Here is a 15658-nt window from a genome sequence, read left to right on the forward strand (position 1 = left end):
CCATGATGGGATTAACAGATGTGCTTGTTGGAATTTAGCTTGTTTCTCTCTCATCTTAGATATTTTTTTCGCGGGGTATTTTCTATTTTGTTCTCAAGAATGAATCCCCTTTCCCTGGATTACCTTTGACATAGCAGCGTTTAAAGACAGGGCTTGGAATTTCCGAAAAAAAATCTCAAATGATTATTTTCACTTTTTCAACTTTCTCTTCAAAAGTCATTCAACAAAGCCACTAATGAGCAAATACGTAGGCAAATTTGAGATTCACTACCCATTTCCTCCTGTATTATTTGGAAGTAATAAAAAGAAACAAAAATAATAGCAAAATAAAAAATAGAAAAGTCACATGGAAAAAAAGCTAATAACCAAATTCCAGGATGATATTCATAGACTGGGAACTCAGTTCTGAAGGGGAAGAAAACTATCGACTGAGTTTTCTGAGTGTCAGGCATTTAATCTCCACAAAGGAGTTAGTATCTGTAAATACGAATGAGGAAAGGGAGAGCTGGCAAGTGCCAGACTTCAAGTGGGAAGCCGTGTTTGTTTCTTTTTGTCTGAAAGATTGATTTCTGTACTTTCACGCTGCTGCTTTAAGAGTGGCTTGCATGTACCATAAGGCCACTTAACGATCTCAACACTTCCGCACTGTTTAGAAGGACACATCTCTGCATCTTACCTGTGTCCTGACAGAAGGAAGCCTCTGCAGAAACCAGGGCCTGTGAACAGAGTATTGGCTTTCAACTTGTTCTCCAGTTGCCTGGGGTTCTGTTAAAAGGCAGATTCTGATTCAGGATATCTAACATGGGGCCGGAGGTTCTAAGTTCCAAGTTCTCACCACAGCTCCTGATCCAGAGCCTATGCCTTAAGCTGCAAGGTGGAGCTTATTCCTTGTTAGAAGAAGGAGACTCAGAAGGACACTGAAAGAAGCTTAGGGTAAGGCTCCAAAGGAACAGAGCATTAGTAAAAGTACAACTTGGTTTCCCCAGGGCTGTTCCTTTTGCGGATTTTAAAAACCAGTTGCAAAGCACCTTAGAGATTGCTAAACACTGTTGGTTGTCTGGCTGTCTGTCATCAGCAAACTTGGGGCTCTCTGTCCATACGCAAGTCCACTGAGGCCCACAGCCATTTTGTTTGGACTGGCTGGTGGCAACCCCCGAGCTTGCACAGGAATGGTTTATCATCAACACAAACGTTTCTCTGACAGCTGTTTTCCTGCCCAGCCCAGGGTCCTGGCCAGAGGAAAGGGAAAGGGTTGAAGAAAGAAGTGCCAGTGTCAGCAAGCTGTGCTAGTTGCCTGGCTTCCAGACCTGTGCGAGTCACACACGAGCGTGCGCACGCACACACACTCACACACCCCCCAGATGGAAGATCAGAGAATAAGAATAGAATAAGTAGTTTGATAAATCTATTGGTTTTTCCTGTAAAAGATGCTGGACAAGGAAGTACTCAATCATTTCCAGTTAATAAGACATGGACTAAGTTTCTACAAAGTACAAGGACTAAGTTTCACGTCCTATTGCAAAATCTGCTGGGGGTATATGTATCCACAACTGAACAACACTTATCCCACCAGCACGGGGTAAGGAACGTGAAATCGGTATTGGGTATATGAGTACCACAGCTAGTAGAACTGATAAAACTCAGGGTTGTTGTCAGCTGTGTAAATGGAGAGAAAGAGGCACCTTCAGAGACTTCCTTTGGGAAAGGCTTGTTTTGTGCTGGTGAACTGCTCCCCCTGGTGGATCAGCAATTGATAGGTCTGTGATTCCAGACTGTAGGCAACAAACAAGCTTTGAAGAAAACTGGGCAGTCTGAGGTACGCAGATGTATCCTCCAGGATAAAACTAACTTTCAGAGAGCGGAAAATAAATGGAATGCCTAGCACAGCCCCTGATGGATTTGGAGCTTAGCTCTCCTGCAAAGCACATGGAGTTGGTTCTCCCAGACCGACTGGTGTCCACGTGTGTTCTCATTATTATGGTTGTTTTGAAATCATGAGTTTGTACTGATTTGAGAGATGTGAAAACTCTAAGTTCTGTATTTTCGTCTCCTTTAAAAATAATTCTGGACAGGATAAACAAGCCACAGCAAGGAGACCATTTTGCTGTGAAATCATTTGCTTCTCTTACTTCCTGTCCGCCCTGCTCCCCTCTCTCTGAGATGATCATGTTGATGTAGCTAATTTATTTCTAGTTCCCTCGTTCTACATGCCTGCTCTCAAGATAAAGGTAAGTTTTATGGTTTTCCAAGGATCTTCTTTATACCAGTATTATATATTTTGATAGCAAGATAGTTTGTGTTGTTGTTTTCCTTAAAGAGGCTTTTTGTAAGCCCTGGCAGACACAGAGGAGATTTTTGCTGGTCAGGCAGAGATGAAATTCTATGGCAATTCTCTCACTCTTTTGAACATTCTGCAATGAAGCACACTGCAGCCTCAGTCCAAACAGTTTATAAGCTAAATAAGGAGGTATTTTAAATATTTATTTAACAAGACATATTTTAAATAACCTACATATGTAAATAGAGCGTTCTTAGCCTGTACATTATTGCCAGGTCGATTCTCATGTTCTGATATATAATTAATTACCGGTTTATTCCTCTGTAAACCAAAGCAGAGAATAAATCAGCGATGCCAGGTCACTGATGTCAGTAAAAATTGTAATACCCTCTTGTCACTGGGTCTGTGAAAGGGGAAGTGAGACTGTAAAGTCTGTGGGGCTGGTGGACCCAACTGTGTCCAAATGGCAAGTTTCTAACCCAATTTGAGTTGCTTTCTCCTGATGTCTAGACTTTTGGTCTGTGTTCTATGGGTAGGCATGGGATGCCCATATCTTAGTTTAAAACAAACTCAGAAAGCCTTTGCAGTGTGATTGATGCATCTTATAAGGTAGAGTTGCCTAAAGTAAATGCATATCATAAGCATTTTAAGCAACATATTACATTTAGAAACAAAAACCACACAAATACCAATCATTCTGATAATATCTAGGTAGTTGAAAATATGACTCTTTTCAATGTTTCAGCAAAATCCATCCATCCATTCTTAATTTTTTGAGAAGAAAAAAGCGTATATACTTTTTTTTTCTCTTCTGCTTGAAGTGATTTTGTGTCTTTTAAATTTTTCCACTGAAAACTTCTGAAGGACAGAAGTGTTGCATTTCAAATTTGTCATGAGTATAAAGAGACCTCTCTAGGGAAGAAAAACAGAAGACACGACATCTTTTCTTTTTAGATTTACTTTCTGATGATGTAAAATGAGTAATCATCTCAAGTACCACAGCAAATTTTTGGCCTGGGTCAGTGATGAGACTAACATGTTTCATTTAAGCATAATACACACGGCTTACCAACAACCCAACTCAAGAGTTCCAAGTCCCTGCTCAGCAAATTAGCTTGCCAACATAATTCTAGCTACTGATTAGCAATATTAATTATCTTGGCCTGTGGCCAAAACATCTGGAAAATTTAATGTGGAAAATCATTTAAAATAATTCGTTCATGCCATCATGACAAACCAACCCGTTGGTTAATTGACCTTTTCACTATCGCCCAGTTATTCGGCCACACTCTAAACCTTCTATATTCAATTTGCATTGGATCCTTTTAGCCATTCTGTACTGCAAAAAAGAAAAAAACTTCATATCTTTGGGAAAATAAACATCAGCAATAATAAGATCAGTTGGATTTTGCCATCTAAATGATCATCAGATGCATTCCTAGACACAGAGTCTATAGCTTCATTTATGATATTGTTTCAGTGCTTAGAATAACTGTATTTTTGGTAGTTAGTGAAATAGGTCCAGTGAGATGTAAATTAATCTTAGCAGCTTCTGAAATAAGTTTTCTTATACAGTTGCATAAAGAGGGAAATTAAAGGTTAAAACTTGCTGATTCCACCTGCCCTCCAGTTTCACTCTGTGATGCATCCTCATGAGGTATCAGGGGCAATAATACCTTTAGTGCACCTGCAAAAGGACTCAGGGAATTGCTTCTTTAGGGATTTGAGGTGACTTTGTAGATTCGCCATAACTAATACATTAGTCTTTTAACATAAAAATGTTAATTAAGCTTAAGCCTCCATACAGTAAGGAAGAAGAATTTACTTCTAAAGATAAACAGTGGCAACAAGACACTCAGATTGTCTTCTCATTAAATATTATTAAGACAGATAACCTTGTTTTTACTGCAGTACATCAAGTGTTCCTTTAAAAAGTTCTGCTCAAGGTAGAGAATGCACACGTCTCTATGACTCCTTATCTGCACAGATGAAGCTCTGGAGATTATATATATATATATATATATATATATATATATATAACAAATGTAAGATCTGAAAGGTGGAGAGAAGAAAGCAGACTGGCCAGAGACCTCAGGACGCAAGGAATGGTGAGTTTCCCTGAGGTTTTGTTTTTCCTCATATATTTAAGACCTGTGGCTGAGAAAGCCAACAACTCAGAAACAGTAACAGGCACAGACAAGATAAGACCCAGGAAACCAGGAAAAGGGCAAGCTGGCAAGTCTCTCTCTCTCTCTCTCTCTCTCTCTCTATATATATATATATATATATATATGAAATATTGGGCCAATAACCGCTCTTTTCCAACAAACACCATGAAAGATAACTGGGCAGTATCAGAGAAGGCTGAGTTAGGACCTGTGACTTTTAAGCCTGCCACACTGTTAAGCCCCCACCTCTGTGGGGTCAGTGAACGCCATATGGGGAGGGGTAGAACCTCCTACCCTTCCCATGTATGAAATTATCTCTAAAGGTCTAGTGGGGGACAGGAACACTCACCTCTACCCAACCCAACAGTGAGGAAGGAGCATCTTCCCTCTCAAATGTCAACAGAAGCCAAGTGAGGAACCTGGAGTTCCTCCCCCTTGGCGGTGATGAAGAGGCATGCACCACACTTACAGCAGAACGGTGTCAGAGGAAGCTGATTAAAACAGAAGGCTGAAAAAAGACACAGAATCTCATAGCCTACCACGAAATGCCCAAAATCCAATTAAAAAAACATCACACAAAGAACAAGGAAGAACTCAAACTGGATGTAAAAAGGCAATACAGATATATGCCAACATCAAGATGATACAGATATGAGAAACATCTGATAAAGCTTTTAAAGCAGCTACAGAAAAATACTCCAATGTGCAATTAATATTCTTGAAACTAGTTAATAATTAGAGCTTCAGCAACAAAATAAGAAGTCGCAGTATAACATAGAAGATATAAAAAGGAGCCTAATGGAAATTTTTGAGCTGAAAAATATATAAAGCCATAAAAACTCAACTCATGAGCTCAAAAGCAAATGATGGAGAGACAATGGGAAGTATTAGTGAACTGCAAGATAGAACCATAAAACTGCCTAATCTGAACAACAAAGAGAGAGTAGACCAGAGGAAAGAGAGAGAGAGACAGAGCAAAACCTCAAGGACCCGTGGGACAAAAAATAAAAGCAAATATATGATTTGCATTACCAGAACCCAGAGAAAGCAGGGGGAAAGCCTAAAAAAATACTCTAAGAAATAATGGCTGAAATCTTCCTAAATTTGGCAAATGACGTAAACTTACAGGTTTAAGTAGCTGAGTGAATTCAAGCAAGATAAGGTCAAAGAAATTCTGGTCACAACATACCGCAGTCAAACTTCTGAGAGCTAAAAACAAAAAAAAAACACCAAAAACAAAAACAACCCACAAGACAGAGGACAGTGAGGGAAATAAAGAGATCTTACTTACAGGAGCGAAAACAATTCAAATAACCATGGATTTCATATCTGAAATCAGAGAGGCTATGAGGAACTGGCACAACATTTTTCAAGTTCTAAAAGGAAAAAATTGCCAGCCTCAAATCCGATACCCAGTGAAATTTCTTTTAGGAATGAAGGGAAATCAGGATAGTGTCAGTTAAAAAATAAAATAAAAACAACTGAGAAAATATGTTGCCAGCAGACCTACCCTAAAATAATAGCTATGGAAATTCTCTAAACAGAAAGAAAATGATAAAAATAAGGAATTCTGGACCATCAGGACAGGAGAAAAAAACACAGTAAATAAAAATATGGGTAAATACAGTGAGTTTTTCTGCTCTTCATTTTTCTAAACTATATTTGAGGGTTGAAGCAAATAATGTAACTGTCACATGTGGTTCTAAATTTATATAGAAGAATTATTTAAGACAACTGTTTTATAAAAGGTGAGGGTAAAGGACTTAGAGGGAGGTAACTTTTATATAATTCACTCAGATGGATAAAATGACCATAAGTGTAGATTGTGATAACTTATACATCTAAACGGTAAAAATGAACCTACCGAAAATACGAAATGCTGGGAAATATGCTGAGACCCTGGATCACTCTTATATTTTCTATGGGAGTGTAAAATGGTACAGAAAAACCATACCATTTAGTAGATTTTGTAACAGTTTGACATTTTCTTTAAAAAACAACACAAACAAACAACAACAGCAAAAAATTCACATTTAACTGCCTCATGATCCAGCAGTTACACTCCTGGGCATTTATACCAAAGAAGTAAAAATGCATATTCACACAGAAACTTGTGCATGAATGCTTGTATTTGTATTGGCAATAGCCAAAAGCAAGATACAACCCAGATAGCCTGTAATGTGTAAATGGTTAAACAAACTGTGGTACATCCATGCATACCAATAAAAAAGAACTGTTAGTAACTGTTGATACATGCGACAGCCTGTATGAATCTCCAGAGAATTACAGCAAGTGGCAAAAGTCAGTTTCAGAAAAGTACATACTATATGACTCCATTTATATAGTAGTATTGAAATGACAAAATTACAGAGAATGAGAATAGATTAGGGGTTAAGGATAGAACCATGAGCTTCCCAGGTGGTGCTAATGAAGCACCTCACCTGCCAGTGAAGGTGAAATGAGAGACCTGGGTTTGATCCCTGGTCCAGGAAGGTCCCCTGGGGAAGGAAATGGCAACCCATTCCAATACTCTTGCCTGGAGAATCCCATGGACAAAGGAACCTGGTGGGCTACAGTCCAGAGGGTCACAAAGAATCGGATGTCACTGAGGTGACTTAGCACACAGGCAGGTTATAAGGGCAGCATGTAAATATGTAGAGGGGTAATGAGAAGGATACTTATGATGGATCAGGATTTTGTATTACAGCTGTGTAATGTCAATATTCTATTTGTTAAATTATACTATTTTTCACAAGGTGTTACCAATGGGTGAAATTGGACAAGGTGTTACCAATAGGTAAAATTATTCTTTCTGAAAATTGCATGCAAATCTGAAATTATCTCAAAATAAAAAGTTTAATTTTAAAAAGTTCTATGAGTTTATACTCTAACATCTCTATCATTCTATACTTAAAAAAAATTAACTGTGACAGTTGAATTTTATATAACCTTAGACGACTGTATTCAGTCACTCTGAGCCTTTTAGTTAAATGGACATAATGTTACCTTCCTATATTTTTTTTTTTTACTAGCTATAGTCAAGGTGCTCTCAAAATGGAATAATGATTGTGCTTCCTAACTCTTCAAGTACTATAGGAAAAGAGCTAAACATTCGTTTGAGGCTAATGTATGCCGGGCAGTTGAATGTGTACCTTACCTTATATTTATATGTTATTATTTTATGTGAAACTTTTAAAAGCATGGCTCCTATCCCTTAATGGAAAACCATGTGATATTTAAAGAATGACTAAAAGGAAATTCTCTTCTTTTGTTATATCTTTCTCAGACATTCAAGAGTGTCCACAAATAACCTTATCTACAAACTAGAAACAGACTCACAGATGCAGAGAGCAGCCTTGTGGGTGCCAGTCGGGTAGGGGTAAGATAAGTATGGACTGAGAGTTTGGGATGAGCAGATGCAAGGGATTCTATATAGGATAGATAAACAAGATCCTCCTGTACAGTTTAGGGGAATATATTCAATATCCTGTGATAAACCATAATGGAAAAGAATATGAAACAGAATGCATATGTATGTATCACTGAATCACTGCGGAAATTAACAAAACAATGTAAATCAGCTATAATTAAAAAATAAAAACTGGAAGACTGTCCAAGTCTAAAGTCCTAAGTAACTCTTATCTCTGAATATTTCAACACACTGGAACTCCTGAGACCCTCTTACTCTCCTTTCCTTAAGTGTGCCAGACCAAACTTTCCATCTTGGATGCTCGTCCTCCCTTCACTTGCTCGTTGGACATGGTCCAACAGGAAGGGCGACCACCAGCACGCATTCTCCCCGCTGTGCACTTTCCTCCGTTTCTGCATCTGTCTGGAGAATTATGCCATGGGGCTTGGCCCTTCTATCCTCTCAGTATTCCCCTAGTTTGTGCCTCTGGACTGGAGAAAATCAGAAGAGTTTGTAGCTGACATGTTGATGGATTTTTATCTTATTTCATTTAATATTACCATTTTACAATTTCCCCAAAATGTGAGTAATCTACTGAGGACTTTGTTGTTGTTTAGTCCCTAAGCTGTGTCTGACTCTTTTGGGACTCCATGGACTGTAGTCTGCCAGGCTACTCTGTCCGTAGCATTTCCCAGGCAAGAATACTGGAAGGGGTTGCCGTGTCCTTCCCCAGGGGATCTTTCCAACCCAGGGATTAAACTCGCATCTCCTCCTTTGGCAAACAGATTCTTTACCACTGAGACACCAGGAAAGCCCACTGAGGGTTTACAGCTTTGTTAATTTAGGACACTTCAGAAATATTTAATTAATAAAGGAATAAATACTTAGTCCATCTTATGCATGAAATTTTTGTGTTCTCATTTCTGCCATGAGACTATCTCCTTTAAAAGGAAAACACTCATTTATTCATTTACTCATTTGTTTATTCATTCATTAATTAATTCCATCACCTATTCAACAATGACCTAACACCCACCAACAGCAAGGCTCTGTGCTAAACCTCAGGGATATGATGATGTGTAAAATGTAATCTGGAAAGAAGCAAATGAAAACAATCAAAATAATGATAGGGTTTATGACACAACAGAGGCATGAAGTTACCATGAGAACATAGAGAAGGAAACGCTTCATGGAGAAATTGATGGACTCCCATATCTGCCAGGACTAGACATGGAGCAAACTCCTGTGTTGGGAAGTGCGAAGAACTGTTCTGATGAAATTTGATTTAAAAATGTGTAAAAGTGACCATCGCATTCTATGGACAGAATCTTATGCACAACGATGATGATACCACGTGGGCTTTACCTCCAACACAATAGCTCGCCCCTGACCTGGTTTATCAGTACATTCAATATTATCCTCCAAAGCAGAGATATTACTTTGCTGACTAAGGTCCATCTAGTCAAGGCTATGGTTTTTCCAGTAGTCATGTATGGATGTGAGAATTGGACTGTGAAGAAAGCTGAGCACCGAAAAATTGATGCTTTTGAACTGTGGTGTTGGAGAAGACTCTTGAGAGTCCCTTGGACTGCAATGAGATCCAACCAGTCCATTCTGAAGATCAGCCCTGGGATTTCTTTGGAAGAAATGATGCTAAAGCTGAAACTCCAGTACTTTGGCCACCTGATGCGAAGAGTTGACTCACTGGAAAAGACCCTGATGCTGGGAGGGATAGGGGGCAGGAGGAGAAGGGGACAACCAAGGATGAGATGGCTGGATGGCATCACTGACTCGATGGACGTGAGTCTGAGTGAACTCTGGGAGTTGGTGATGGACAGGGAGGCCTGGCGTGCTGTGATTCATGGGGTCACAAAGAGTCAGACACGACTGAGCGACTGAACTGAACTGAACTGAACTGAACTGAAGTGGACTAGTCCTAATCTAGTCTTTATCCCCCTTCAGGTCAAGTGCAACAGCTTCCTGTTTTGTCTGCTGCATCCACACTTGCCCTCCACAATCTTTTCTCAGAAACCAGGGGACGAGAAAACATAAGTAAGCTCATGCCATTTCTTACTCGGTTATGTCCCACATTTCTTAGCTGAGCATTAGAATATCCTAGAGAGGTTTTTTAAAGTGTAAGTAGCTTGCCTTTAACCTCTGAAGTTCTGGTGATTTCAAAGGTGGTACCAGGCTGCTGCCATCTCATCTTCTCCCTTTCTCACTTGAGATTTCAGTTGAGATGAGATTTGAGTTGATTTCACCAATTCCAGTGTTATCTACACTGAAAACCCTACCCACGCATCACTTTATCTTCTTCCACTTTACTTTTCTTCATAGTACTCATCACCATCTGCATATGTACTATTGGCTAATGTGTTTATGGTTCTTCTAGCCCCAGGGAAGATGGCCCTAGGAAGTCAGAGATTTTACTTCTGGTTTGTTTATCACTTCACTCTCAGTGCTTATAAAAGTGCCTGGCACATGGGAAGTGTTAAATAAATAATTTTTAAAAATACATTAAATGGACAAAGGCAAGGAAGGGTTTAACACACTCAAGGGAAGTGAATTGAGAGTGGCACATGCAACAGGAAATGGTCGGGAAAGAGGAGGTCTTGTAAAACATAAAGGACTAGGGTATTGTTCCTTAAAAAGATGAGGAGTATTAACCATTTTCAACAAGAGACTGTCACAACCCAATTTGTATTTTAGGAAACTCTCTTACTACATTTAGGAAGGAGGTGAATTTGTCCCTAAAAAGGGTTCAGATGACTAGAAATAGCTGTTTGGAGACTCTTGTGATCACAATGAGGAAAGTCCAAAGATATGACACGTTTGAACACTGCAATATGGAAAGAAGTCGAAATTAAACCACATGTGGGTTGGTTTTGTTTAATATGGTGACAGATGTTAACTATAAAAGATCGAATGCCCCGTTGTATTTTAACCTTTATAATTTACTGCTGTTTCTTTGGACAAGCTTTTTTTTTTTTTTTGTCTTTTGGGTTCTCTCACTATTCTCATTAAACAAATGCAAATTAAGACAGACTTAAAAAATACAGAGTTAAGACATCTCCAGAAACCAAGCAGAAATCGCTGAAGCCCACCTGGGTCCCTTTCACTTGAGTGCTCTTTCCCACACATGCCACGAGTGATCCTGTGTGTTTTCCTTCACAGCCTTGTCTCCCAGGTCATTCTGCACATTTAATATCCTCCTGTGAAACAAAATGATGCATAATGCCTGGGCCTGTTCTAAACCTCTTCTATTTTCCATTTTTGCTCCATTTTCCTATATCGATTCACTGAAAATAGAACTAAGGTATGCTCTTAGTACAACCTCTAGTGATTATTTGTATTACTCTTTTTTTTTCCAACTGAATAAATGCGCAATAAATCAGAAGCACTCCCTCTGGGAGAGAATCTCCAAATAAACCTCAGCCTCTTACCCTTCAATCTCTTTTAAACTTGCTAACATAGTATTAAGTAAAGTCCTTCCCCTCCTCCCATTCTTTCAGCCCAATACTACTTTGGTTAAAGAAGTAAATCTAATTAAAGGAGCATGGGAAATGGAAGCCGTTTTGTGTGTTAGGGAAGCTGGATCTGTGTAACTTTCACCAGTGATTGGGCTTACAAGATGGAAAATTCCTTAGACTGCTGGGCAAAGTACTCTTAATGCTGTTGAAACATCTGGTTTTCTTTGTATAAAATCTTTTCCACGAGGTGGGCTAAGATTTTTATTCTAATTGAATTTGTAGTTAATTCCAGATAAAGATGAGTTTCTTTTCGCTGATACTGCTCAAATCAAGGGTCCCAGCCTGCTGACTTGAAGCCCGTTTTTACTCAAAATTTAAAAAAAAAAAAAAAAGGAGTTGTTTTGCTCAGTTCTCAATTGTTAGTATTTATAGGACAAAAAAAACAATATCTAAAACCCTGGGTTCCTGACTTGGTCTTTTGAGTCCTGTATGATGGACATAGAGGGGTATACACCTGTGCCTTAAATGCAGTGTGTGTGTGCTAAGTTGCTTCAGTTGTGTCTGATTCTTTGTGACCCCATGGTGGACTGTAGCCCACCAGGATCCTCTGTCCATGGGATTCTCCAGGCAAGAATACTAGAGTGTGTTTCCATCCCCTTCTCCAGGGGATCTTCCTGACCCAGGGATCGAACCAAGTCTCCCACATTGCAGGTGGATTCTTTACCAACTGAGCCGCAAGGGAAACCCAAGGATACTAAAGTGGGTAGCCTATCTCTTCTCCAGGAGATCTTCCTGACCCAGGAATTGAACTGGAGTCTCCTCCATTGCAGGTAGAGTCTTTACCAGCTGAGCTATGAGGGAAGCCGTTAGATGTAGTATTGCTAACCAGTTAAGGGCACAGAAGGATTTTGATTTGAAGACAGCTTACCACCCTCCCTGTGAATGTTTGTTCTGGTGTTAATGGATCTTAAACAATTTGTTTACAACCGTAAACCACCTAAAAGAATGTAAGGAGTCAAGCTTTCCAATATGTGTTGTAATATTTGTTAAACAGATTAATACACAGAGGAACAAAAGAAAGAATACAATATAAAGCATGGTGTCTTCCAGGGTTTTTGCCGCTTACGTGACAGACTTCTGCTTTAACAGTGACCTTTTGGGACCTATGTTTTCTACAAGTTTGTATTTTAGATATTATGAAATAAGGAAGACTATTAAATTGTACTTAGTTTATCTTTCTCAACCAATCCTGATAATTGATTGGACCTTCTTCCTCTCTCTCTCCTACCAAATTTTGGGACAGTACAACAGAAATGAAAATCAGGGCCTAGAACCAGAAGCCAGAATAAGAAACAGACTTAGGCCCTCCACGGCTTATCAGGTAACCTGTCTCCTTTCAGCGTCACTTAACAAAGCTGATGTCCCATTTTTTTTTCCCCCAGAGGCTTTGGACCTAGAGAAGGACACTCCCTTTTATTCCCAGCAGCAGAGAGTGATGTCGATCAAACGCCATGAGCACAGATCTTAAAGCAATATTGGCATTTTCGAAGCTCCCATTACTGATTAACCTTTGCATTCCTTTTCCTCCTTGAGGAGTCTGAGTTTCTTGTCTTTTATCAGGACATCTTAACATCCAGAATGTGGATCTATCTATACTTGCACTTTTTTTTATCCATTCATGATGTTTTTACACACTCTCTCCAGACTTCGTTGTTTATCTGAGCTATTGAAGGGCAGAAGGAAGATGACTGATTCATTCCTAAAATTCAGTACGCAGTCCATACATGATTTTTTTAACTAATGAACTCAAACAGTCATAGATTATTTCATCGGGAAAAAATACATTCCTCTTATCCTGCCAAAGTTGCAAGTCATCATATGCAATGATAAGAAACATTGGCTGTGCTAGATCAAATTAAATGCAGTAAGAAAAGAAAGTGCTGTCTCAGAAAAAGAGAAGGTTGATCCCAATTTTCTCTAATGTGAATGAAATGCATAAAAAATCACAATGCAATGAAAAATCACGGAAGCAAATTTTTTAGTGCATCTCCGGTTATACTGGAAATCTTGCTGTTGTTTAGTTGCTAAAGTCTTTTTTGAGACCCTGTGGACTGCAGGCTGCCAGCTCCTCTGTCCATGGGATTTCCCAAGCAAGGTTGGCTTGGGTTGCGATTTCCTTCTCCAAGGAATCTTCCCGACCCAAGAACTGAACCCACATCTCCTGCATTGGTGGGCAGATTCTTTACCACTCAACCACCTTGGAAGAACCTGAAATGTTAACTTCATGAAAATCAACTACAGGGACAATGGATATTTGGTTATCTTCTTGTTATCATTGAGTTTTCTATATTCTCATTAACATTGCCTATTGTAACAAAGTACAATAAAAGTAAGATGGAAGTAATAACCTCTTTTTGTCTTGTTTTATATATATATATATATATCAATATTACATATATAAATATTAGATATGTATACATAGATATCTATATAACCTCCAGAATTCTTGCCTGGAAAGCCCCATGGATAGAGGAGTCTGGTGGGCTACATTCCATGGGGTCACAAAGATTTGGAAACAAATGAGGGACTGAGCACAAGGAGAATTATGGCCCTCAATTCTTGATCTTATGTATATATGCACTCTCTGCTACATGTGGATGTATACTTCCCTTCTCTGGATTTTGTGTTTCACGGTGTAATTTTCTCTGGGTAATGTGGATGCAGAAGATGTGATGTTAGAGGGACTTACAGTGTGATTTTTGTGGCTGGTTATACTTGCTTGTATTTATGCGATTCTTTTTTTTTTTAACTGGAGGATAATTGTTTCACAATATTGTGTTAGTTTCTGCTGTACAACAACATGAATCAACTGTAAGTATATACATATATATATATTTCCCTCCACTTGAGCCTCCTTCCTATGCCCCCATCCCACCCCTCTAAGTCATCACAAGGCACTAAGCTGGGCTCCCTATGCTATACAGCAGCTTCCCACTAGCTGTCTGTTCTGCGTGAGGTAGTGTGCTTATGGCAAAGCTGCTCTCTCAGTGGGCCCCACCTTCTCCTCCGTCCACGTCCACAAGTTCTTATTCCATTCTTAAAAGAGGCACACAGCCGCCCACCCCTCCTGCTGTCCCAGGAGGAGGGCGAGTGGCGGGTGGAATGGAGCCACCCCACCCGACTGCATCATGGAGCTGAAGCATCCTAGCTGAGTCAGAAACTCATTAACACAAAAGCAATGCTTATTGCTATCTTCCACTGGAAATTTAACTTTATTTGTTATGCAACAGCGTTTAACTACTACATATATTTAATATGGGTCTTTTACTGGGAATATACAACAGTGAATAAAAAGACAGCAGCACCATTTATACTGGATTGAGGGGAGAATGTGCAATATGAAAATATTATCTATCTGTCTATTAGGTACTGATTTGATCTGGGGCATCCCTGGTGGCTCAGTTGGTAAAAGAATCTGTCTTTAATGCAGGAGACCTGGGTTCAACCCTGGGTTGGGAAGATCCCCAGGAGAAGGGGATGAAAACCTACTCCAGTATTCTTTCCTGAAGAATCCCCATGGACAGAGGAGCCTGGCAGGCTACAGTCCATGGGTCGCAAAGAGTTGGACATTGCTGAGCAACTAAGCACAACACAGTGATTTGATTTGAAGAAAAAGTGAATCAGCAAAAAATATAAAGTAGCATGTAAGGGGTACCTTTGATAGCTAATGAAATTGAATGTTTTCATTCTCTTCTCTGAAATTTGTCTCTTAATGTGACTTACATTTTTTCCTGTAGCATGTTCATCTTTTTCTAATTTGTATTTATTTTCATATTACTTATTTATATATTATATGTTTACATACATTGGCTTTTATAATGTTGTAAATATTTTTCTCAATTTATGTAAATTTTTATTTTAAATATAAATTAATTTAATAGTTTTTACTGTATGCTTTACTGCATGTTAAAAAAATTTTTACCTTTCAATTAGCCATAATTGTTAGCGATTTAATTTCGTATATGCTGTGAATTAGGAACCCAACTCTACTCCTATCTCTGACAAAGATTTTCATCTCCAGTACTTAATAATCCAACTTCTCCTAGTTGATGTGACATGTCATCGTTGCTATGTAACAGGAGTTGAGTGACATATTTTTTTGAATAATATTTACCTAATAATAGTCTCCTTCATTATATTAAATGGTATTAAAATATGCATGAAATTACTTTTGATGAAAAAGGCAGTAACATATACAACATAATATGCCCCTAATTCTACGAAACTAATACACACCCACAAATATATGCAAGGAAGATTAGAAAGAAATCTA

The 15658-nt window shown here is 38.8% G+C and overlaps 1 long non-coding RNA gene across 2 annotated transcripts; it reads left to right on the top strand.

Moving 5' to 3' along the window:
* The first annotated feature begins 2118 nt into the window (after positions 1-2118).
* Positions 2119-15268, top strand: LOC114108998 (uncharacterized). Of its 2 annotated transcripts, XR_003585695.3 has the most exons (4): positions 2119-2228; positions 4190-4386; positions 9818-9907; positions 12768-15268. It is a non-coding gene; the product is annotated as an uncharacterized LOC114108998 (long non-coding RNA). The 2 variants fall into 2 exon arrangements; XR_009597318.1 differs by lacking the exons at positions 2119-2228; positions 4190-4386 and having other exon boundaries at positions 4398-12155.
* The last annotated feature ends 390 nt before the right edge of the window (positions 15269-15658 follow it).

This window comes from Ovis aries, chromosome 18 (assembly GCF_016772045.2).
Source record: "Ovis aries strain OAR_USU_Benz2616 breed Rambouillet chromosome 18, ARS-UI_Ramb_v3.0, whole genome shotgun sequence".
Taxonomy (NCBI): Eukaryota; Metazoa; Chordata; class Mammalia; order Artiodactyla; family Bovidae; genus Ovis; species Ovis aries.